Below are 24,006 nucleotides of genomic sequence, written 5' to 3'. Positions count from 1 at the left end.
GTTAAGCAAGATACCAAACTGATTCTGGATTGAACCATCTACAGTGTTCGCCGTTGCAATTATGACTGGCTTTTAATAGTGTTAGTGTTGGCAATGGATCACCGGGCTTGGTCAGATTTCATGCAAGATGTGAATAATTTATTGGAAGGGGCCAGCTTAATCAATTCGGAGTGAATGTTGCCTCAAAACAAAACTCAAAAAGAAGACAGTGGTTAGGGTTAGCTGTGGGGCTAAGGTATAATTCTGTTCAATCTTAGCAGGTTTATCTTTTTAGGCTTTACCTTTTCTTTGAGAAGAGGTCAGTTTATTAATGATCGCCCAAGACCACCCCCATCCTACTGCGGAATGCAGACGAAGATGCTCAGGCATTATTATTTTGCAAGCCAGTGTGCTTATCCTAGTGTGCTTGTTTTTCAAAATCATACCTGGCCTTGTGTCTAATCTCCCCTGTGGAGAAAGTAAGAAATATATAAACAATTTGAGATCTATTTCACCATTTTTTGTAATAATTATTGACATTTAGCAATTCTCATTCCATGGAAGGTAATTTATAGTACCCTACAGATCTTATACAAAACTAAACAAAGAGTTCTTTAGATTATCTCAGAACACAAACAAAACAATTCACCGATTAACCCTATAATAAGTAGACATTTAGTTTTACCAACTAACACCATTAACAATCCAGAAAATTGGATAAACTAGGTATTAGGATAGCCAAAATAACTTTGTCTACTATAATAGGTATAGTCCGAAGATCTACTAAATTCGACACTACACCACTAGTCAAAGCTGGCATATATTCCAATATTCCATCCCTTGTTTGGATTATGATAGAGTCTACATTGGAATTACCCAGACAAATACAAAAGAGTCATCAAAACTAACAACACACTCAACGCCTTATGCTCTCATATTATGGAATATAATCAATGTTTTGATTTGAAAAACGTCACTTTAGTTGAACTTATACAAAACAAATCGGCATGATGATTAATCGAATCAGCTTTTATAGTTCACTCAACAAACACAATTAAACAACTATTATGTCTTCCCCCTATCTATTTAAAGCTATTATCAATAAAAAATAATATTGACAACATAGACACTGGGTAATTAGGTCCTTTAGCTTCCCTCTTGTTTTCTGTTTTGCTTTTAACTTCTCCTCTTCTTTTGCTAATACGACATCTATGTATATTTTGTATATATATTTCGAGTGTATAGATATACTAGGCTTTTTGCCAGTTAAAAACGAGCAAAAGTTATAGCCAGTTGACTAAGAATGCTTCATGACAAATTGATGATTGAATATGCTTAAATTTGTGATAATTTTTGCATTAAATACTAATCCTTATTAATATCTAACTGCATCGAACGGATATCATAATGCTTAGTTTGCTGCACCTCATCATCACTAAGGTCCATGCAGAATTTCAGCCAGATCGGCTTAGTACTTTCCAAGAAAACTTCTGGTATTGTGTCGATTAATCCATATTCATCCCTATTAATCTCTAATTATTCATAGTGCTTAGTTCGATACAAAATTTCATCAAGATCAGCTCAGTAGTTTTTAAAAAAGTGGAACGGACAGACACAGACACACAGAGATTAAGGGAAATATAATATAGATTTTTATATATTTATTATATTTATTTATTTATTTTTAAATTTGATTAATTTATGTGTGTGTGTGTGTGTGTGTTGTATTCCTTGCTTCTCTACACACATTAAATTTGTCATATCCTATAAAGTCCATTTCCATTTTAACTCAAACCGTCGGATTTATTTTATTTTTTATTTTTTTGTCAGAGAAGGTAAACTGAAATTTGATTCAGGTTGTTTTGTTTTTATGTCATTTTTTGAGATCAGAGTACCTGGTCTTAGTGATCATGTCCGAACGCATCAACTGTCAGAATGAAGATCATCAATGGAAGCACTTACCTTGACTGATTTGTTTTTATTAACAACAATTGCACACGTCTCATGTTTCTACTCCTGACCTTTTAACATGAAACCATCAAAACAATCTTGACATGCATCGTATACATGTTTTTCAGAATGTTTTCCTCATCTTATTTCGTGACAGTCTCTCTCTTTCTTTTATTTACCCTAAACAAGGCACATTACCACTGAGACATGAAGAAGCTACTATTATGTTTTAGAACCCATATTTATAGGGGTATCCTAAGTGGGGAGTTGAGCAGCAGGACGTCTGTGCACATTATATTTAAACTTCTGCATATTGGTACAGTCGGGGCTGGGGGGAGGGGACAAGAAGCAGGGAAGGAATTCCATAAGCTAGCAGTTTGAGGAAATAAGCTATTAGAGTAGAAATCCTTCCAGCATCTCGGTACCTCTACAGTTAAGAGATAGGATTTTGCTTATTGTTGGGTTGGTCAGAGGTATTTATGTCGAAGGGGTACCAGTGCAGTAAGTTCATTGAATTACTTGCAAAACAAACAGAGGGATGCAACATTTCAGTGATGGGACAGGGGCTAGAGCTGTGTAGACAGCATTGGGCCTATTAAGTTTTTGTTTTAAGTGTCTTTTATTGTAGTAAATAAAATCTTCAGAATTCCTGAGTGAAACTTCTATTAAATCAACTAGGATAGATTTCTCTCATCCTGTTTTTCGTATTTCTTAGATTACAGAATGCCCCTCCTCTCTCAATGCAATCCCCCATAGTATCTCTATCTCTACTATTATATAAAAGCCACTGTGTGTGTGTGTGTGCGTGTGTAAAATTCTTTCCTCATAGGTTCCGAAATGGCTGAGCCTATCTTTTGCAAATTTCACACAAATCTAATTTATATATCTGGTAGTGTTCTTAGATATGTTTCATCCAATAAGTATCGAAGATCAAAAAAATTCCAACTTAAAACATTCTTTCTCTCTTATAGATAACAAAAAAGAAAAATTATCACAAAGCTAATTTATATGTTTGGCAGTGTTCTTAGATATGTTTTGTACAGAAATTCATCCGATAAGTATCAAAAATTGAAATACTCCGATCTTAAAAATAGCTTTTTTCCTTTATAGATAAAAAAAATAATTTTTACAGGGGAATATTTTACGTTACACCGGCAAAGGAAGATAATAATATTCAAGCAAATCATTTCTTCTTAAAAAAAAAGATCCATTATAATCTGGAGATATAGCTTAGTGGTAGAGCATTTGGCTACAGATCGAATGATTTCCTGTTAAAGCTCAGTTGTACCTCACCATCTTATTCTAATTTCTTCTTATTAATGAGTTTAATTTATGATAAAAGAAGAGGTTCCATTTAAAATTACCGTAAATCATTTCTTCGTTTGCATATTTTAAAACTAAACATTAATCAGAAGTGACTTTTCCAGGGTATACATCGTCAAGCCCAAACATCAGCTGACGTGATATTGTAAACAAACACAGACAGAATTTGATGAACGACATTATCATTATTATTTTTATTTTAGTTTTTGTTTTGAGAATTAGTCCACCGGGCAAATTATTCTCGTAATATATAATAATCAATAGAGGATCGATTCTATAATAATACATACGCAATCTGCATGAATAAAAATATCATGTTTAAGAGTAATTAAGAGTGATCTCCTCAAAAATGAAACTCATGGAAGCATAAATAAAATCCATAATTCTTTCTACAATCCGATCATATTTAGTAAAAATAAATTTAAGTCTATGCCTGACTTGTCCACCAAATTTCAGTCATGGGTCTCCAACACTCTTTGTTTTGCTGCCTGTCTCAAATTACACATCCATTGTATCATACTCATATCAAGGTAACATGATGATAATATGTTATTTAAATCAAATTGCTATTTCACCCATAGTTGGATTGGGGGTGGGGTGATTGTCAGCTTCAGGGATCGATGCCTCTGTTTTAGTCTCAAGAAACAATGGATATCTCTGCACGTGTAATTGTGAGGTAAGGTTTGTGCAATCTTCAACCACACCTCTCCTGAACCGGCACTGCTTGGGACCAATGGCAAGGAGAAGTCCAGGATGACTTGAAATAATGCCGAGATAAGCAGAGAGCACATACAGCACCTGGAATTCCCAAATGGTCACCCATTTCAGTACTGAGCAGGCTCAACGTTGCTTAACTTTGATGATCTTACGAGAACCGGTGTGTCAACATGATTATGTTGTACGTTTGGAGGGCAAACATAAGTAAACAAAAGTTTCAGTGATACTGCTGCATAATTGAACAAAATAAATTTGATAGGATCTGAAGTCAACATAGTTGATTACATAGTTTGTAACAGTATCCATTAGGCTTATCATGTGTAATACTATCAACATCCCCCCACCCCCGAAGTGTTAGGAAGTAAAAAGAAAAAGAGAAATAATCCCTGACACTGCAAAAAAAAAAAAGTCACTGTTGGAATTGTTATTTAAAATCCTTTCTGCAATCCAACCATATTTGGTAGAAATAAAATTCAGCCTATGTCTGATTTGTCCACACAGTTTCAGCCACGAATACCCAACAGTCTTTCTTTCATCAATGTTTAATGATATACCGATCCAAGTGGAGAGGATCTCTGACCAAACACCTCACATAAGGAGAGAAGATGATATCAGTTGCAACAGAGAGATGGTCCCACAGAACAAAGTGATGGCTCCAGTGGAGCAGGGACAAAGCACGAGTTTTGATACAAAGACAAGTGACAGTTTCTAAAGCCTCGAAAGCTCCAGCCAAACATAAAACTGGGATGCTACTGATGGTTGACCGATGCAGGTCTACTACTATGATATATGGAGGCACTTTGATGATCGTCTCATCAGTATGAGATCTTATCCTGAATGAAAATTAAATCCCCAAATGTATATGTGTGGGGTTATTTAAAAAAATATGTCTATATGTCTATCAACACAATCTCCAAACTATTCTTGAACTGAAGACGGACATCACAGCCAAATCCAAGACAGTTTCAAGAGAGGAATGTGTCAGGGGTAGGGTTATTAAGAATTTTGTGCATTGTATCCAGGTGTGTTTATCATTGAATAATAACAAATTCTAAAATTTATTGTTACCTTTATTTCTATTACAAGGGTTTTAGTTGTGGGGATGAGAAATTAATAAAACTTTAATATATTTTATATACAAAGTTCAATGTGTACGTCTGTGTGCGTGTCTGTGTGTGTGATGTTTGAAAGGTTAGAGAATCTACATAAAATCTAAAAGTGTATTCTTATGTAAAATTTATCGTGGAAGACAATGTGAATTTTATGTACTTTTAATCATATGTATAAAATTTTATGAGGAAGACAATGGAAGTAGTTATGAATATCTACGTCCTCTAATATAAGGAAGTTGGGGGTGGGTGAACCTTTTTTAAAACTGCTAATATATCAAATTTTGCTGAAATTTATATCATATATATAAAATTTTCCCATAAATACACTGTTACCCTCTATATGTTGAATATGTACGTGCACCCACTTATAAATAATACGGTGTTATGAGCATGGAAATAATAGTGATTCTCATTCAATTAGAGCAAAGTTGCATTATCTTGCTAGTAAGCAACGAAATAAATAATTTAAAACACTAGAAAAATTTTTTCTTAATTAATTTAAAAAAAATTTTTTTTTTTACTTTTGTGTGTCCTAAACAAATCGTATTGCCACTTAAGGGACTACTATGATTAGGACTACGGTGATTAAGGTTGCTGTGATTGGGTCCAGATATAAATGGCCAACCTGGGCAGGGAAATTAGCAGAAAGATGTTTGTTTACATTATGGGAAAACAGGTAGCAGAGAGGGAATTCCAAAGGCAAACGGTTTGAGGAAAGAAGCTATGCAGAATAAAAAATCTTCTGGCATCTAGGAAGAGGTGGGATTTTGCTGCTAGTCGAGTAGGTCTTGGGTATTTTCGTTGAGGGAGGGTACAAGTACAGTAAATAAGTTTTTTGGGGCAAGTAGAAAGATGCAACACTGCAGCGCTGTGATGAACAGGAGCTTGGCAGATAGTGTTGGATCTACTAGGTTAGAGACATTTTTATTTTTGCATCCTATCCAAGAGGGAGAGGCTAATGATTAGTGCACCAGCATGTGGCAACAATACTTTATGCAAAGGATAAACTCTGTTCCACATGTTTCTGAATTTTTGAGATGAGGATTGATAATTTGAATTATTCGGATTACTGCTCTCATCTTGAATATTGTTCTCACAATGTCTTGGTCGATGTAACCACTGACTTGTTTCAGGTATATTTTATCGAACTTGAGAATCTTTCTGTTGAACTTGGGAATTTGTTTGGAATTTTAAATTGAATCCTTTATTTAATCAACGAAAATAGTATGTTTCCGTTCCGTCAGCCATGACTGGATAGAAGTCTCAAGTGATTTACAAGTGTATTCTTAGTATTGTTACATGATAAGGGCTGTCCCCTTTTAATGTAAGTATAAAAATAGAGAGATTTAGTTAAAATGAAAATGAAATAGATAGACAAAATTAGGACCTCGTAATTTAGCTTTAGAAATAGATTAGGAGAGAGAATTAGCAAATGGAATGTAAAAACAAACCATTGTTTAGCTTAGAGATAAAATAGTTTTAAGAAAAGGAATGCAACTATAGGATAATTTAATAAACATGTTTTTAACATATTGGAAATATAGGTTACTGGAAATATAGGTTGAAATTCCTTTTGTAAACAAAGGAAAAATTTTGGACACGCATTTCCAGAACACGTGAAAGAAGACACATGTTTTAACATGTGTATGACGTCATGGAAAATGGGAAGTTCTCGATATAGTTAGAAACTTTAGAGTTAAGCAGAGGGAGTCGGAGAGAGAGTCTGAGGACGACAGATGACAGGCTGGAGTCCAGAGATGGGAGTCGAACGTCTGGAAGCGAGACGGTCACCTTTGAAACATAGAATGTAAAACTTTGAATTCCTAACTAAGAAAACCACGACCGGTCGGAGAAGAAATAAACCCATCATGTGTTTTTATAAACGTCGTCTTTGTGTTGTAATTCTACCAAAAAGGTAAAGTGAAATTATCATTATATGTCTTATATATCCTGTGTTTTAAAATGTCTTCACATACACAATGTGAACACTAAGACTGTCTCAATACTACCTCCTCACTAACACTTCTAAGTATGAACATTTTATATATATGAATCTCTTCATAACACGAACACAGAATGCAACATTCCTCTTAATAAGACTCTCTAAGACTTGAAGACTCACTCTTAATAAGACTTCCTAACAACGAACAATAACACCAATAACAATAATAATAATAATAATAATAATAATAATAATAATAATAATAATAAAAATGAAACCTATATATAACAGTATTACCCACACTGAGGATTGAACCTTCAACCTTAAACTGAATTTACTTTGCAGTTTATATGTTATGCCACAGCAATACTAAAAATACAAGAGAGTTCGACAAGGTACACCTGAAGAAGATCGGAGGTTACATTGGCCGGAACGTTGACAGGATAACACACGAGATGAGAACGGTGGTCCCAATAATCCAAATAATCTAACTCTATTCCACTTCAATAGTATTTTTTTGTGTGTGTAAAAACGAAGTAGTTTTACCTCTTAGAGTTCTGATTTTAGATGAAAAGTTCTTCTGAGTCTAACAATCAAACAGATTGCTACACACTGACTCACCTGTAAGTCAATATGTAGTAATTAAACTGAATAGTAAAGATACAAAAGTTAAATTCGTTTAATTCTTTATATTTATTCTTGGTGGAATCGGTACCAACCTATCCTGGAAAAAAATGTACCTAAAAATTAAAACAAACACCAAACCACCGACACAGGTTCATTTCAGTGCATAATCCACACCCACAGAAAAGAGACATCCATCTTTTCTTTCAAATTTCAAATCAGAAAATGGCAGAGGAAATAATTGGAGGCATCATTCTTGGCGTAGGTTGATTCCATCATTAAATTCTTTAGCATTTTTTTATGCGTTCTTTCATTTCTGCTTTTATTTACTTTGAAATAAGAAGTCATAAAAAATTAACTTTAGAGCAAGCAAAGAAACGCTGTGTGAAAAAGTTTTGGCTGTTTTGGTTTATGGTATATCCGTGGCATGGTCCCTGGCCTAGGTAGATGGTATCTTGGGCATCTTTGTGTATCAGCAAGAACCAAACCACCATTTAATATGATTTTAGGTATAAAAGTTATGAATTATGTTTTAGCGAAGAAAGAAAATTAACTGATATATATTTCCTCAAAACCTCTGGGCTTGATGGAGAGGAGACAAAAACTTGCTGCTATGGTTTCAAATGATCTGAAATAATAGCAAGGAGATGGAATCAAGTCTCCTCTTGCAGTTATTTCAGATTATTTGAAACTATAACAGCAAGTTTTAGTCTCCCCTCCATCAAGGTAAGAGGTTTTGGGAAAATATTAGATATTTTGTAATTCATATGCAAAACTAATGATTGTAATATTGGTAAAGGTGCATGACTAGCAGTATCAGAATTTTTTGTGAAAATAGCGAATAATTCCACCCCATCTTTCCAAGCTTATAACTCCTCGAAAAATGCAATTCAAGCCCTAATTTTTTTTTTCAATTAAAGGAGCAAGGACCAAGATTTCATTAAAAAAAAAAAAAAAAAAAAAAAAAAACGTGTTTTTTTTTTAAAAAGGTTTTAAACTTCGGACTTTACAGGTAAAATTCGACGAGAACACGATGTCCGTTTTTTTTTAAATTTGAATATATTATGTATTGACCTTTTCTCTTCAATTTGTGAGTAAATAATTATGTACTTATCCGAGTCGAAATTAATTATTTTTAGACATTTACAAAATTGGAGGCGTGAATTATTCGACCCCCTGTCTTTCCAAGCTTATAACTCCTCGAAAAATGTAATTCAAGCCCTAATTTTTTTTTCAATTAAAGGAGCAAGGACCAAGGTTCCATTAAAAAAAAAAAAAAGAAAAAAGAAAAAACAAATAACGTGGTTTAAAAAAAGGTTTTAAACTTCAAACTTTACAGGTAAAATTCTACAAGAACACGAAGTCCGTTTTTTTTAAAATTTGAATATATTATGTATTGACCTTTTCTCTTCAATTTGTGAGTAAATAATTATGTACTTATCCGAGACTAAATTAAGTATTTTCTTTGTAATAGACACTGGGGGGGGGGGAACCGTGAATAAAAAAAAAAAAACGTTTGTCTAAAATATTATATTCGGTTTATTGGAAAGAACATAAAATTTCACATTGACCCTGAAAATATCGTAAAAATAGAATCAATAGAAAAATTTTGATAGATTTTTAAAATTTAAAAATTTAAAAATATTGAGTTTAAAAATTTAAAAATATTGAGTTCGGAAAATTCATTACTGTTTAAAAAAAAAATAAAAATATTTTTATTACTTTTAAAACAACTGTAATAGTTTATTTTGGAAGTATAATCCATAAAGAAAATAAATAACCCACTTTTAACAGAGAAATTACGAGATTTTTATATTGTATTCGCAGTTTCGTGTTAGGGGTGTCAAAAATTCCTACAAAAATTCTGATACTGCTAGTGCATGACTATGATGGAAATATTGGTAAAGGTCTTTCCACCCACGAAAATCCTTTAAAATTACCACCATTGTAGGTTTTTGAGGGTGCTGAAAACGAAAATAACAGTAAAAATCCCAGGAAACGAGTAGTTTTCAAGACATAAAGAAATTATCAAGTGGGGGGATCACTTTTCTACATTAATTTAATGTAAAACGTACATCTACATTACAGCCAAGATGGCCATAAAAAGGATGATCATTTTACCTTAACCTAATATAGAAAAGTGATCCTCCCCTTTTTGAAACAGTAATGTGCAACCTTAAGGGCAAATGTCATGTAGCCCACTATACAATTCAGGCCATTAGCTTTTCAATTAACCTTCATTTGTTAAATTCAGATCAGTAGTTGTTGAGATTTCAAACTTATAAAATTGCCCCAAAAAGTGGTATTCTATATATGGATATATCTATACTCATCACCAAATTGAATATTGAAATGTTCATATCTTTGGTTCTATGCGCCAAAACTACATGAAAATTTGCAGGCTTTTAGAAGATTGTAACACTATTCTATGGTTAAAATTTCATGACAATTGATTAAAAACCAATAAAATATGCCTACATTTATATATAAAGTGTCCTAGCAATCCAGCTTTAGTTTTGCTGCTTTGGGATGAATTTTGCTTTGGATGTTTTGACTTAGTTGTCTCCCCTATGGCCTTGCCAGACCACTAATACTTTGGAATTAAATTCTGTAATTTTTTTTTTTTTACAAAGATGTCACAACTTATCAAGGTCCAGAGGTCACTCAAGGATAAGGGTTAATGAGTGTACAGTAGTTAATGGGACAATATCGTAGTAATCGTTAGTAGTGTAAGTTTGATAAATTGGATTACTTAAGGGGTCGTCTCATCTAGAACTTATTTATGTTGGACTTGAAGTCAACCATATTGTAGTGAGATGAAAAGCAGGGAAACGAAAAAGAGTTTCACAGGCGTCAGTTCTAAGAAAGAGGCTTTGTTCATGGAATCTTTGTTTAGGTTTAGGCACAGATAAAGAGTGGGGGAAATTATTGCTTGTGTTTTCAGCTAGACGAGTGTTTTTCGTGAAAGTTTGACAAGGAGGGGGCATAGATTGGAGCTCAGACGAGCATTTGCCATGAAAATAATGATAAAGCAAAGACAGGCTCGCAACATCTCTTCTTTGAGGGGAAGAGAAAAGAGCACGAAGTCTATTTTGCACTCTGTCAAGACAGGATAAACTGCTTCTGGTAGCTCCTTCCCAGATATGGCAACAGTACTCCATCCTTGGATATACTTGGCTCTTATAGAGGTAGAGAATTGCATTAGCAGTGAGATATCTACTGGAGTAGTAGAATGATCCAACCAATTTTCTAGCAGCCTTGGCAACAGATTTGATGTACGTGTTCCATTTCAGATCAGGAGTAAAGGTCAGATTCAGAAGCTTATCAAAACATGAGGCCTCTCCAAGACGAGAGCCATTCATTTTAATTGATGCCAGACGGGGAGCAGTGTTGATGATGTAAAGATAGAAGCTAGGTTTTAGATGCATTAAAATTAACCAGCCACCTCTTTCCCAATTGTACCATGTGCTGAAGATCAGAGGAGAGAGAATCAGAGAGAGCTTGATCATTAAAAATTTTACAGCAAATTTTATATTTGACAATCAATACAAAAATTTTAAGTTTTTTTTCCTTAATCCATGGAGTTTTAATAAATGGCCAATCTCATCAGAGGAAATGCTTTTAGCAAAATACTATTTATAGGCAGTCATAAATTTTTCTATTTAGCACATACGAGATTGAAACTAAAATTTTTATATGTACAGTTTTAAAGAAACCAAGATTAAAAAGGATATTTCATGGTGTAGGTAGGTTCACTGAAGAAAAATAAGGGAGCAATCGTAAGATCCAAGGCAATGAAGAATGGTATAATTATAATCACATGGCTATCTGTCTGTCTGTCTGTCCATCTCCATATTTTCACACTCTATCTCCTCCAAAACTAAAAGTTGCAGAGCCGCACTAGGGACATCAAATGGTTGGATTTTTTACAGGCCGTTGTTTCATGGGTTTTTAGCCAGTTAAAATTGTTTTTAATGGTCAAAAATGGGCCAAAATTGAATAAATCGTTAAACATTTTGTACATTCATCTTATTTTATTTTTAATTTTTGATTTTTTAATGGTCTATATGCGTGTCACGTTGGTACAATGGTAATATCAGCCTTGAATGCAATAGTTTCGATTCTTGCTAATGGCACTTAAATATATCTTTTTTTACTTTTAAAATCACGACTCTATGATAATATATACAAAATCTGGACAAATTAAAATATCATATTTAAGCATGTTTTGCGCCCGGGCAAAAACGGCCCCGCCTCCGCTTGTTTATACTATTGCTCTATCTCATATATTGAACTACATTTATATGGTTGGGTGTGTCTTATAAATATTGATACAGATATTTATATAGACTTTGATTACAGTATTATACAATTTGTAATTTGAAAGTATTTCAAGATTTCAGTTTATTTATATAAATATACTGGCAGTTCCGCCCGGCTTCGCTCGGGCCCCATGCACTGGTAATAACTTTAGGTACATATGCATATATTAAAAAGTGTGAATATGTACGGTAATGTCTTTCTATATAATAGGCTTCCTTAACTACCATAGAGAAAAGTTGGTAGAGACCGCAGACGTCAATTTTTTTAAAACTTTGACCCCAATTTTGACCTCTTAACATTTATTGTTTTGGGCTTAAATCAAATTAAAATGTTTGACACATGTCCAAGTAACCTACATCTAAAATTTCAAGTGTTTAGATCCAAAATTAGTGGAGGACGTTTGGTACAGTTTTCAAAGGTCAAATCGTTGAACTTTGACTTTGGTAGAGACTGCAAAGGTCAACTCTTTCAACTTTGACCTTTTGGCAGCCAAAATTTTGCCCCCAAAATGATCAAAACGCTTGCTGCACGTCTGAAGACTCTTTATGCAAAATTTCAAAAGTGTAGACCCAAAATTGGATTAATAGTTTGCTAGAGACCGCAAATGTAAAATCTTTTTAACTTTGGAAGCCAAATTTTTGCAAAAAAACGATTAAAATCTTGCCCTATTTCTGAATACACTTTATGTAAAACTTCAAATGTATAGACCAAAAATTGTCTGAGTAATTTGGTAGAGACCGCAGAGGTCAATTTTTAAAAATATTTGACCCCTATTATGACCCCTTAACATGTATTGTTTTGGCCTTCAATCAAATTATGAAGTTAGATCCATGTCCAAATAACCTGTATCTAAAATTTCAAGTGTTTAGACCTAAAATTGGCGGAGGATTATGGTAGAGTTCTCAAGGTCAAATCGCTGAATTTTAATCCCTTAACAGCAAAATTTCTGGGCGAAAACCGATTAAAAAGATTTTCCCAAATCTGAATACCCCTTATGTCAAATTTCGAGTCTGTACACCGAAAATTGACAGAGTTATTTGGTCGGGAAATGTACACACATACACACATACACACATACACACATACATCCTCACTTATATATATATATATATATATATATATATATAGATAGATAGATAGATAGATAGATAGATTTGCAAAATAGAATTGAGTTTCTCAAAGGGAAAGGATAAAAACAATAATATTAATGTTTGGTACATTTTAAGTCCGGAAACCGGTACCTTAAGACAGCCTGATCGGGTCGCACCAGCATGTTCAAAGAACGTCTTTTTCTCTATCTCTGTATCACTATTGCTCCATATGTTGTCAGAAATTTTATAATTGCCTTTTAAAGATTATTTTTATAATGTTAATAAAACTATAACGTATAAAACTGAATTTTTACATTCATTGTATTTTGGACTAGGAGGGAAATCCGACATTGTCCGGGATTGAATGAGGATTAATAAATGTTCCACCCTCTGATACTTTTATTGTTATAGAAATCGGTGAAATCACAAATTTTTTAATCAAATCGATTGATTGTCTGCTCTTGTTAAGACCCCCCCACCAAGAAAAACAAGGAGGAAGCTTCACATGCCTCCACACAGTGTCTTAGTCCACAATACATTTTAGTCTGCATTGCACAGTAGAAAAGCTACAGTTGATTTTATATAATCAACTGGAAATAATGGGTTCAATTAAAGTTTAAAATGCCAAAGTCAACTATCGTGGTTCACTTCTGCTCTAAATAGAAACATTCATTTTAAACGCGCCCCTGTCTTATTAAAGAACCAACTGTTTATTTTATGAAATTATTTTTTACATAATCACGAATTAAAGCTAAACATACAAAAGTCAAGTATCATGGCTCAATCGTACTCTGAAAAAAACATTTATTTTGAACGCGCCTTTGTCTTATAAAAGAATCCACAGTTGATTTTATAGGCTAGACCTTGTTGCTTGTGGGGTGAACTTCTTGAATGCATTTGTGATGTTTGGTTGTATAAAAGTGTTAAGTTTGATCAACATCGGACTTCCTTCTTTAATCGGATTTTTTTGATTATCGATTTTTGATACTGATAAGATGCATTTCATACAAAACCTACTTCCAGAACACTCCCAGACACATCAAGTACCTTTGTGTGAAATTTCCCAAAAATCAGCGCAGTCGTTTCCTAATCCATAGGGAACTCTCTCTCTCTCTCTCTCTCTCTCTCTCTCTCTCTCTCTCTCTCTCTCGCACACACACACACACACACACACACACACACACACACACACACACACACACAACTATTAAGGAGGTGATTTGTAATGCCTACAATTTATAATTACTTACATACTCCTCCCCACACACCTCTAAGACTACATATTCTAGTCTATAAGATCCTACAAAAATACAACTTTTAACTTAAATCTCCACAAAATTTAATATTAGCTAATTTCATTACTCCACCATCTTTATCAGCATCGCTCTGGAAAATCATTCCATTAGACTATACTCATTATTCCAAGCAATTTCTCTATATACTCCAAATATTTATTTAAATTTTAACACTTGGCATCTACATGTATGTTATATCTCATATCAAACCTCTCTCAAACTTTTCAGTGATGTTTACACTTAATAGAAATATTCGACAAGATTAATATTATCTGTATATGTTGTCTTGATGTTTTTTCTTTCTTCCTTCCCTCTTATTAAAACACTTAATATAAGATGTTAATATTTTTCTCTTCCTTTTTATTTGTTCATTTAAGTAGAGATACGGAAAAATATGCCTAAACGATTAAAAAAACAAACAAACAAACATACTATTTATTTTTAAAGTCTCTAATTTTTATTTTATCTTTTTATTTTTATCTTTATTTTAAATCCACTCTTAAAATATCGGATTTGACTTATTTTTAATTCCAACAATCTTGATTTTATCAAGAATAGTTAGCTGATTGGAATATTCATTTTGAACAATTGGATTTTACTTTATAAAAGAGAACGTCTTTCTACGGATCATTTCAAAACATCTCACCAAAATATGAGGCAGAATAAATCTAAAATTCTCCATTCCCAAAGGATTATTGCCTATTACTCTGGGTGCTACATCGAACAAAATTGTGGATTTCTTCAACCAATTTGGAATATAATAGCACCATCCCATTCTATTCAAGGATTACTATTCCATTCGGATGCCAAAATCTCATATCCTTTTTTTGTTTCAATCTTTATTTTTTTCTCTATTTCCCTTATCTTTATGTATGTGCTGAATAGCAAAATTATATCAAACCAGATTTAATATTTTGCTAATGACTTTCCTCTGAGGAGATGAGCCTAATTAAAGTAATTAAGGAAATTACTTTGAATATTATGTTCTTTGTTCAAATAATAAATTTTTGTTTTAAAAAATTATATTTTTCTGGATGGAATTTAAATATGAAAAACTTTAAATATTAAATTTGCTCTATTTAATATATTGAGCAATTTTATTTGGCTGCGATTGTCTTATATAAAAATATTAGCTTCCAAAAATATTTTGTAAGACTTGATATTACAAGATTCAATAACTTGTGATATAATTCTAGCTGTAGCTATCCGGTGTTGTCCAATCGTGTTTTTAATTTATTTTTTTTTAATCATATTTTGTTTTTAAAACTATTCTGTAGGTTTAAAAGTTAATTTAATTATTGCAATATCATTTTTGTCATAAAATTATTAATTGAACCAACATGTTATATAAATTTGAAAAATATCGTCATTTTACTCTTTATTTATAAAATCATGTATCATATCGGAGATTTTGATAAACTCATTGTGAGATTTTCATCTATATTTTTCACTTGCGCCATTTTTTCTATTCATACACTTCTGCCATTTTTTTATTAATTCACTTGTACCATTTTTTTCCTATTCATTCACTTGTGCCATTTTTCCTTATTAATTCACTTGTGCCATTTTTTACTATTTATTAACTTGCACCATTTTTCCTTATTAATTCACTTGTGCAATTTTTCCTATTCATTCACTTGTGCCATTTTTTCCTATTAATTCGCTTATGCCATTTTGACCAATGTCATTTTTACTTGGATTCTGTGAAAATAACTATTTTATAAATAGTTTATCGGTCATATGTTTCCAAATTCTCCATAAATTGAAAATTAATTTAATTAATTTAAAAAGAATTTCAAACCAGTAAAGCATTAATTATTACAGTGGATATATATGCAATTGCCAGACAACGGCAGCAAAAATTAAATAAAAATCTTGTCCTGTTGTTTTAATACTCAACTCTGTGAGAGGCGTTTTATAGACGTTTAGCATATCGGTGCAAAAAGAAATTTGAACATTTCAAAAGATTTCATAAGGAAATAAGTGTATGTGAACTCTAGAATATTTGCTTTGTTTACCATAATTTATTAATAAAAAAAATTAAATTAGACTGGAAGAGGCAATGAAAAACATGGGAATAAGATTATTAGAACCGGTGTGCTTCTTAGTTTTATGTTGTAAATAAATAACCTTCTAATGAATAAATACATTGTGTTTGTTTCATTTTTCATTGTCAAAAAGAATGAATAAATAAATAAATAAACAAAAATATAATAAAATAAATAAATAAATAAATAAGAGTCGTTTTTGGAATCAGAAATAAGGTTTCCAATTTCAGTTAATTGTCCCAACACTAATATGTATATATATATATTGTCATGTTTCTGACCTGTCTAACAGATCGAGAAGATCAGCATGCCTCACTTCTAGATGTATTTCTTACCACAGTGCCTGAGGATTGCATGACGAATCCCCATAGTCCACTTGGGAATGTCAATCACCTTGTAATATTGGTTAACATCACCCTAAGTTCTTGAGCCCAAGTTGAGCAGCCATTGTTAAAAATGACAAAATGATTCAAAAAGGCTGATTGGGAAGCCATAAAAAATACATGAGATGTTTCATGGACTAATATCTTTTCACTTCCCACTGAACAGTGCGCCAATAAGATAACTGAATGATGAAAAGCACACATTCCCACATGTAAGTATCATATCAAGCTCCACTCCACAATGGTTCACTTCAACTTGTTCAGCTGTCATTGCGCAAAGGCAGCAAGCAATCCGCTGATTTGTCCACCACAAGTCAAATAGGCAAAAGTCTATAGAAGCTAGAAATAATTGTTTAAGTGAAATAGTCGCAGCCAGAGAATGGCTTACCAAAGTGATAAGGAAACACATTGAATTTCAGAAAATAGGAACTCATGATTTCTGAAAAATTTATAATAGTGTGATGAATTATGGGCAATAAATTATTCCCTCACTATGCAACAACCATGAGGTCGCTTGCACAGCAACCTAGAAAGCTGACTTGTTTGCCCAACAGTTTGCCTACAACTTTACCTTAGACCTCTCAAACCATTCCCTCCCAAACTCCCAAATTTCCCAGACAGAAGCCACATTGATAGATCTGAAAATCACCTTTTCTCATGTCTATAATATCGTACAAAAACTAGACACCTTCAAGACATGTAGGCCTAATCTTATCTCTGCCATATTTATGTAGAAATACTCTACTGAGCTAGCCCCTATCTTCTTCAAACTCTTCAACAAATGCCTAACTGTTTTGCTTCCCTGATAGCTAGAAAATTGCCTTCCTTGTACCAGTATTCAAGAATTCTGGTAAAAGAACTGAGCCACTCAATTATCACCCCTCTTTGCTAAAATCTTTGAATTTTTAATCAATCAAGCACATCCACCATTGTAAATGCTAAGCTTCTTTCTGATCAACAATATAGATTAAGGCAAGCCTTACTGAAGATATTTTAATCTGCAGGCTATCATTATGTAACTGGTTAATCTATCTATCTATATATCTATAAAACTGAAAGTGTATGTGTGTGTGTGTGTGTGTGTCTATCTGTCTGTTTGTGTACATTTCCCTACGCAATAACTCTGTCAATTTTCAGTCTACAGACTCGAAATTTGATATACAGGGTACTGAGATTTGGGAAAATCTTTGTAATCCGTTTTCGGCCAAAACTTTGGCTGTTAAGGGGTCAAAGTTCAGCGATTTGACCTTTGAGAACTCTACTAAACTCCTCTGCCAATTTTGGATATAAAAAATTAAAATTTTATATATAGGTTCCTTGGACATGGATCTAACTTAATAACTTGATTTGAGCCAAAAACAATAAATGTTAAGGGGTCATAATAGGAGTCAAATTTTTTTTAAATTTGAGTTCTGTGGTCTGTACCAAATTACTGACAATTTCATGTCTAAACATTTGAAATTTTACATAAAGGGTATTCAGATATAGGACAAGCTTTTTGATCGGTTTGGGTTGAAAATTTTTAGTTACCAATATATAAATGCATGTATGTATGTATGTTTGCATGTCTGCCTAAAACTTTCGACAGAGGCGACGGATTTTTACAACATCAGTTTCATTTGGAAGTTCGACCTTTCAGACGACAAATATCAAAAATTGGCTAAAAACATTAATATCTTCACCTTCACTTTTCTACAGGGGGGGGGAGGTCGCTTTTTTGCCGATATTTTCAAAAGTCATCCTCTCCTTTCGATTGTCTAGTCTTAATTAAAACCTACATCACTTCCAATTTGGCGGTGGTCGTAACAGCAAAGACATCAGGTTTTTTCCCGTTCTTGTCCTCCTTCGTGGTACAAGTTCGAGCCTGCCTTCCTACTACCACTTTTTTTTTTGCTCAACATACATCTCCAAACACCTGAGCAACGCCGGGCTGAAATTCTATTATATCTATGAAAGGGAAAATGTGTGTGTGTGTGTGTGTGTGTGTGTGTGTACATTTCCCTACCAAATAACTCTGTCAATTTTCGTTCTAGGGACTCGAGATTTGACATAAGGAGTGTTGAGATTTGGGAAAATCTTTTTAATCAATTTTTGACCAAAAATTTGGATGTCAAGGGGTCTAAGTTTAATGATTTGACCTTCGGAAACTCTACCAAACTCCTCCGCTAATTTTGGGTATAAATACTTGAAATTTTAAATGTACGTTACTTGGACATAGATCAAACTTTATAATTTGATTTGAGCCCAAAACAATAAATGTTAAGGGGTCAAAATTGGGGTCAAAATTTGACTTCTGCGGTCTCTACCAAATTACTCAGCTAATTTCTGGTCTAAACATTTGAAATTTTACATAAAGTGTATTCAGAGATAGGTCAAGCTTTTTAATCGGTTTCGGTCGAAAATTTGAACTGCCAAGGGGTCAAAGTTAAAAATATTTGACCGTTGAAGTGTTTAGCAAACTACTCAGCCAATTTTGGGTCTAAACATTTTAAATTTATACATAACGGGTATTCAGACATGCTACAAGCATTTTAATCAGTTTTGGGGCGAAAATTTGGCTGCTAAGCGGTCAAAGTTGAAATAGTTGACGTTTGCAGATTCTACTAAATTCCTTTGCCAATTTTAGGTCTAAAGACTTGAAATTTTAGATGTAGGAAACTTGGACATGGGTAAAACTTTTTATTTTGATTTGAGACCAAAATAATAAATGTTAAGGTGTCAAAATTGGGGTCAAAGTTTAAAAAATTGACCTCTGCTGTCTCTACGAAATTACTCAGACAAACTTTGGTCTAAACATTTGAAATCTTACATAAAGTGTATTCACACGTAGGGCAAGTTGTGAACAGAACATAGGGCCCGAGCAAAGATGGGCTGAACTGCTAGTATTGTTTAAATTTAATAAAATCAGTACAGATTCATTTAACTTTTAAAGATTTATTAAAGACATGTTTTACTAATGTTCCCTTCGACAATCTTTTTGAATTGACCAGTCTGGTAAGGGAAATCGGCTGTGTCCATTAGCAATAACACATAGCTCTTTGTAAAAAGAATAAACCATTTATCAAGCCACAGTTTGCTCATGCACAGAGTATTGTTGCTACATCTGTGCTAGTGCATCTACTTTAACGGAATGTGCTCTGATGAACTCATAGCACTTGTGCCCCCTCAACATAATATTCCCAACTAATCCAACAAGCAGCAAAATTCAACCCCTTCACTGTTGAGGTCCCTAGACGCCAGAAAGCTTTCTCCTCTAATAGTTTCTTACCTCATACTGCTAGATTTTGGAATTCCTTCTTTGTTTTCTGCTTCCCTGGCTGTGATATCCTGTAGAAGTTTAAATGTAATGTGAACAAAGATTTTGCTGCTCAATTGTTTCACTCTGGTCAAGCAAAGATTCAATGCTGCAAGTTTGTCATTCACCCAACTAGACGGGTACCATTTGTAAACTAAAAATAATAATAAATATCTATTATTTGTTTATAAACTGGACTTCTGGTTTTTCTTGGAATAAGGACTGTTTCTTTGCAAATAGATCGACGAGTAACTTTGACTTGGCACAACGGGGAAGATGATCATGGCAGGTGAGTGCACATGATGCAGTAGTTAGTGCATATGTGCAATATTCACACAGCTGCAACTCCTGAATCAGCCATACAGCATAGAGGAGGCAGTTATGATATAAAAGGCCTTTTATCAGCATCACGTGATCTCATCTTAAATGTGTCTTGTGGATCAAGAATTTGTACACATGCAATATAACGACCCAAACTAGTAAACTCTGCCAGCAACAAAGAACATCATGCCCTTTGACTGCTGTTTTTGCCGACATAAACAGTACACTTAAAACCTATTCAACTAGTGTGGCATGAATTTGACTGAAAAGTTTGAGTTTAACAATTCACAAGTGAGGATCACCTTTTGCAACTCTTACAGAAAGCTGGGGAAAACTATCTTCCATCTATTTCGGTCATTTTGATGAAGCAAAATTTTAAGTATTTTTTGTTTTTGTTGTTTGGTTGTTGTTGTTGGTGGGTTTATAGCATATCATCCCTTTTTGGATTATTTAATGCCAAATCCGGTCAATTTGGTAAGAGTTTATTATGCTCCAAGTTCTTTATACATCCAAATATTTTGAGTTATTTTATGCCGAATCCGGTCATTTTGATAAAAGCTTTGTACTTCAAGTTCTTTATATCTTCTAATATTTATTGATGGTGTTTCGTTTGATTGTTTTATAGAAGAAAAATGTTTTTGTTTTTGTTTTTGCAGAGCATGATTGAGTTTTGCAAAGGAAATATAACGTTTAGCTTGGTTGTTTTGATTATTTTGTAAAGTAAAATTGTTGTTTTTGTTCTGAGCTTTGTAGAGCATAATTGAATTTTGCAAGGAGAAAGGAAAAACTTTAAGCTGGTAGTATAATAAGTAAAACCATTGTGTTGTTTAACTTGTTTCAGTAAAAATAATACTTTTAAAATAAGAACTAATTTTTTTCATTGCATCCAAATATTTTTGACTCGTAGTGTTTATATATTCTGTATGTATTTAGGCAGCCATTTTTCTATCTATTTTTAAGGTTAATATATTTTAGGATCCAAAGAAAATCATAATTGTATAAATTTTACTAGGCTGATTGTTTCCATCTAAATTTTCACAATAGATGAGGCATTTTCAAGGTTGCTTTTATATATCTTTATCTGTAGAGGAAAATATAAATAGACAAATGAACAAACACTGAGTTTGATAAATGCTTAAAAGAATAGCATTTAAAAACTATGTAACCCACAAATTCATACTTATCTTGAAAAATGACTGAAATATATGTTTGAAGAAGCACTCAGTTTCTAACATTTGGACAGTTTTAATATGCTAAACTACTAAATAAAACCAGTGTTGCCCTGTAGCAATAACTTTACATTTTAAAGTTTGAAGCAATTTTTTGTTATAACATATTTGATTACTTTTCCTTATTTTAAAAATTCATCAAGGTCATATTATATATGTCACTGTCGCTTGCCGGGGTGGGTGGGGGTGGTGACTTTGTGTGTCTGTGTCATGGAGACATCTCTTGAACGGCTATTATGTCCTGATTATTGCAGCCATCTCAAATTACCTCTTTTTCATTGACACTGGTTCAATAACATTGAATAGAAATCTTTAATTGCACAAGTTACCATGTGACCAGACGACAAATTCAATTAGTGACCTGATGACTAAGGTTTTCTCAGATATTGCTAAAAATTCCTGCAATGTTGGATGACTTCGTGAAAGAGCAATCTGGGCCCCTAGAAATGATGCTGTTGATATGATCAATTATAATCTTTTGCAAGAATTATCGATCTATTGATTGTTTTCTTAATGAATATCAGGCAGTAGAATTTCCTGTAGAATTCACTACAACCGCCTGGAATGCCACATCATAACCTGATATTGAAGGAAGGCGCCCCAGTGACTATGCAGTGCTGTTAGTTGCTTAAGCTAGAAATTGGGTAGGTTGCCTATGTCAGTTTTTTATTTTTAATTCTGGAACCCAGATATTCCAACCGAGAGATCTTTTTAAGATACTGACCGTCCCTTAATTGTTTGAATCTCTTTGCACTTGGGTCACCGAGTATATTTTCCAGGTAGTTTTTGAAATTCTTTTTCATGAGTCCAGTTGCTCCTATAATAATTGAAATAAGTGTGATCTTAAGATTTCAGTTTTTTTTTCAAATGAAGCTTTATATGTGATTTTATCAGATTTTGAAATCTTTTACACGTACACCAATATGGGGGAAAAAAAAAGATTATATGGCTGATATAGTACTGTATTTTTTATTTTCTGAACATTCATGCAGACACTATGATGTATCTCTTGACCAAAATATGGTAAAAAGTTTTTGTTTTTATTCACTCACAGTAGCCATTCAAAGTTAAGTATTTTTTTCTGAAAGTTCAGAGATATCTTATTAGAAAAAGCAACTAGTTTAAGTATGTGAGATAAAGTTAGGGGGATACTATCGGGGACATAAGTTGAAGGGGTACTATTTAAGGAGTTTAGCAGCAAGGTGTTTGTTCACATTACACTTGAACTTCTGTATGTCAGTACGGTTGGGGAAGTAGGAAACCTGAAGAGAATTCCAAAGTCTAGCAGTTCTAGGGAAGAAGTTATTAGAGTGGAAGGCCTTCCTATATCTAGGGATCTCTACTGTGGGAATTTGCTGCTTGTTGGGGTTATTTTCGTCAAGGGGGTACAAAGGCTTTTAGTTCATTAGAGCATTCACCGTTAAAATACTTGTAAAACAGGCAGAGAAATGCAACATTTCATCGATGGTACAGGGCTGAAGCTTAGATGACAGTTTGGGACCTATTAGGTTGGTGACTCTCTTTTGAACCCTGTCCAGGAGCGAGAGACTAGTAGCAGATGCACCAGTCTAAATGTGGCAGCAGTACTTCATACATGGGCGAATGGTAGCTTTGTAGCAAATAATTTATTTTTTTAGAGTTTTTAGATGGGATGAAGCGCTTTCCTCAATTCTTGAAGTAGCGACTAATTAACAAAAAAAAAAAAAGAAAAAAAAAAAGACCATGATGGAAAATTCCTGTATTTGGCTAAGTAAACGTGACGATAACAACCGTTAACAAACTTCAAACAATCTACACATTACAAACCAACTGTTTCTTTTATCATTTTTACTCTAAAATAATTAAACTACCCTAACATAACCATAACATAACCTTAACATAACCTGAAACTAACCCTAACATAACCCTAAACTAAGTTTTTGTCTTTATTTACAAAATCGGTTTACTTCCATGTGTGGGAGTATTGAAACAAAAACTGCCCCCCCCCCCAAATCCACACACAATGATCCCCCACTCTAAAATGTAAAATATTTTATAGATTTTTTTAATAACATTTTTTACTTAGATCATCGGTAAACAATGATGGGTAGAAATCTCATACTATTAATGCTGGCGCCCCTCAAGGTTCTATCCTGATCCCAACTCTCTTTCTGATCTTCCTTAATGATTTCCCAAATCAATTTCTTAGATTATTCGTAGACATTTATGCAGACGACATTGCAATCTATGGCAACACTTCAAAGGCCAGCAATGACTAAGATCTTTCTGATTCTCTCTCTTCTGATCTTGAGAACGTGATGCAATGGGGAAAAAGTGTCTGGTTAATTTTAATGCATCAAACAAAAGTTTCTCTTCTGTCATCATATATGCCAGG

At 33.3% G+C, this 24,006-nt stretch overlaps 1 protein-coding gene and 1 pseudogene across 1 annotated transcript in view; one reads left to right on the top strand and one right to left on the bottom strand.

The window, feature by feature from the left end:
* LOC145262843 (uncharacterized) overlaps positions 1-24,006 on the top strand; it is a 244,232-nt gene that overhangs the window by 35,527 nt on the left and 184,699 nt on the right. The window lies entirely within an intron of this gene.
* On the bottom strand, positions 4,039-4,156 carry LOC145263729 (5S ribosomal RNA; annotated as a pseudogene).

The sequence above is a fragment of the Euprymna scolopes genome, chromosome 3, assembly GCF_053919585.1.
Source record: "Euprymna scolopes isolate OS-2025 chromosome 3, ASM5391958v1, whole genome shotgun sequence".
NCBI classification, from domain to species: domain Eukaryota; kingdom Metazoa; phylum Mollusca; class Cephalopoda; order Sepiida; family Sepiolidae; genus Euprymna; species Euprymna scolopes.
This window is presented reverse-complemented; position numbering and strand designations above follow the sequence as displayed.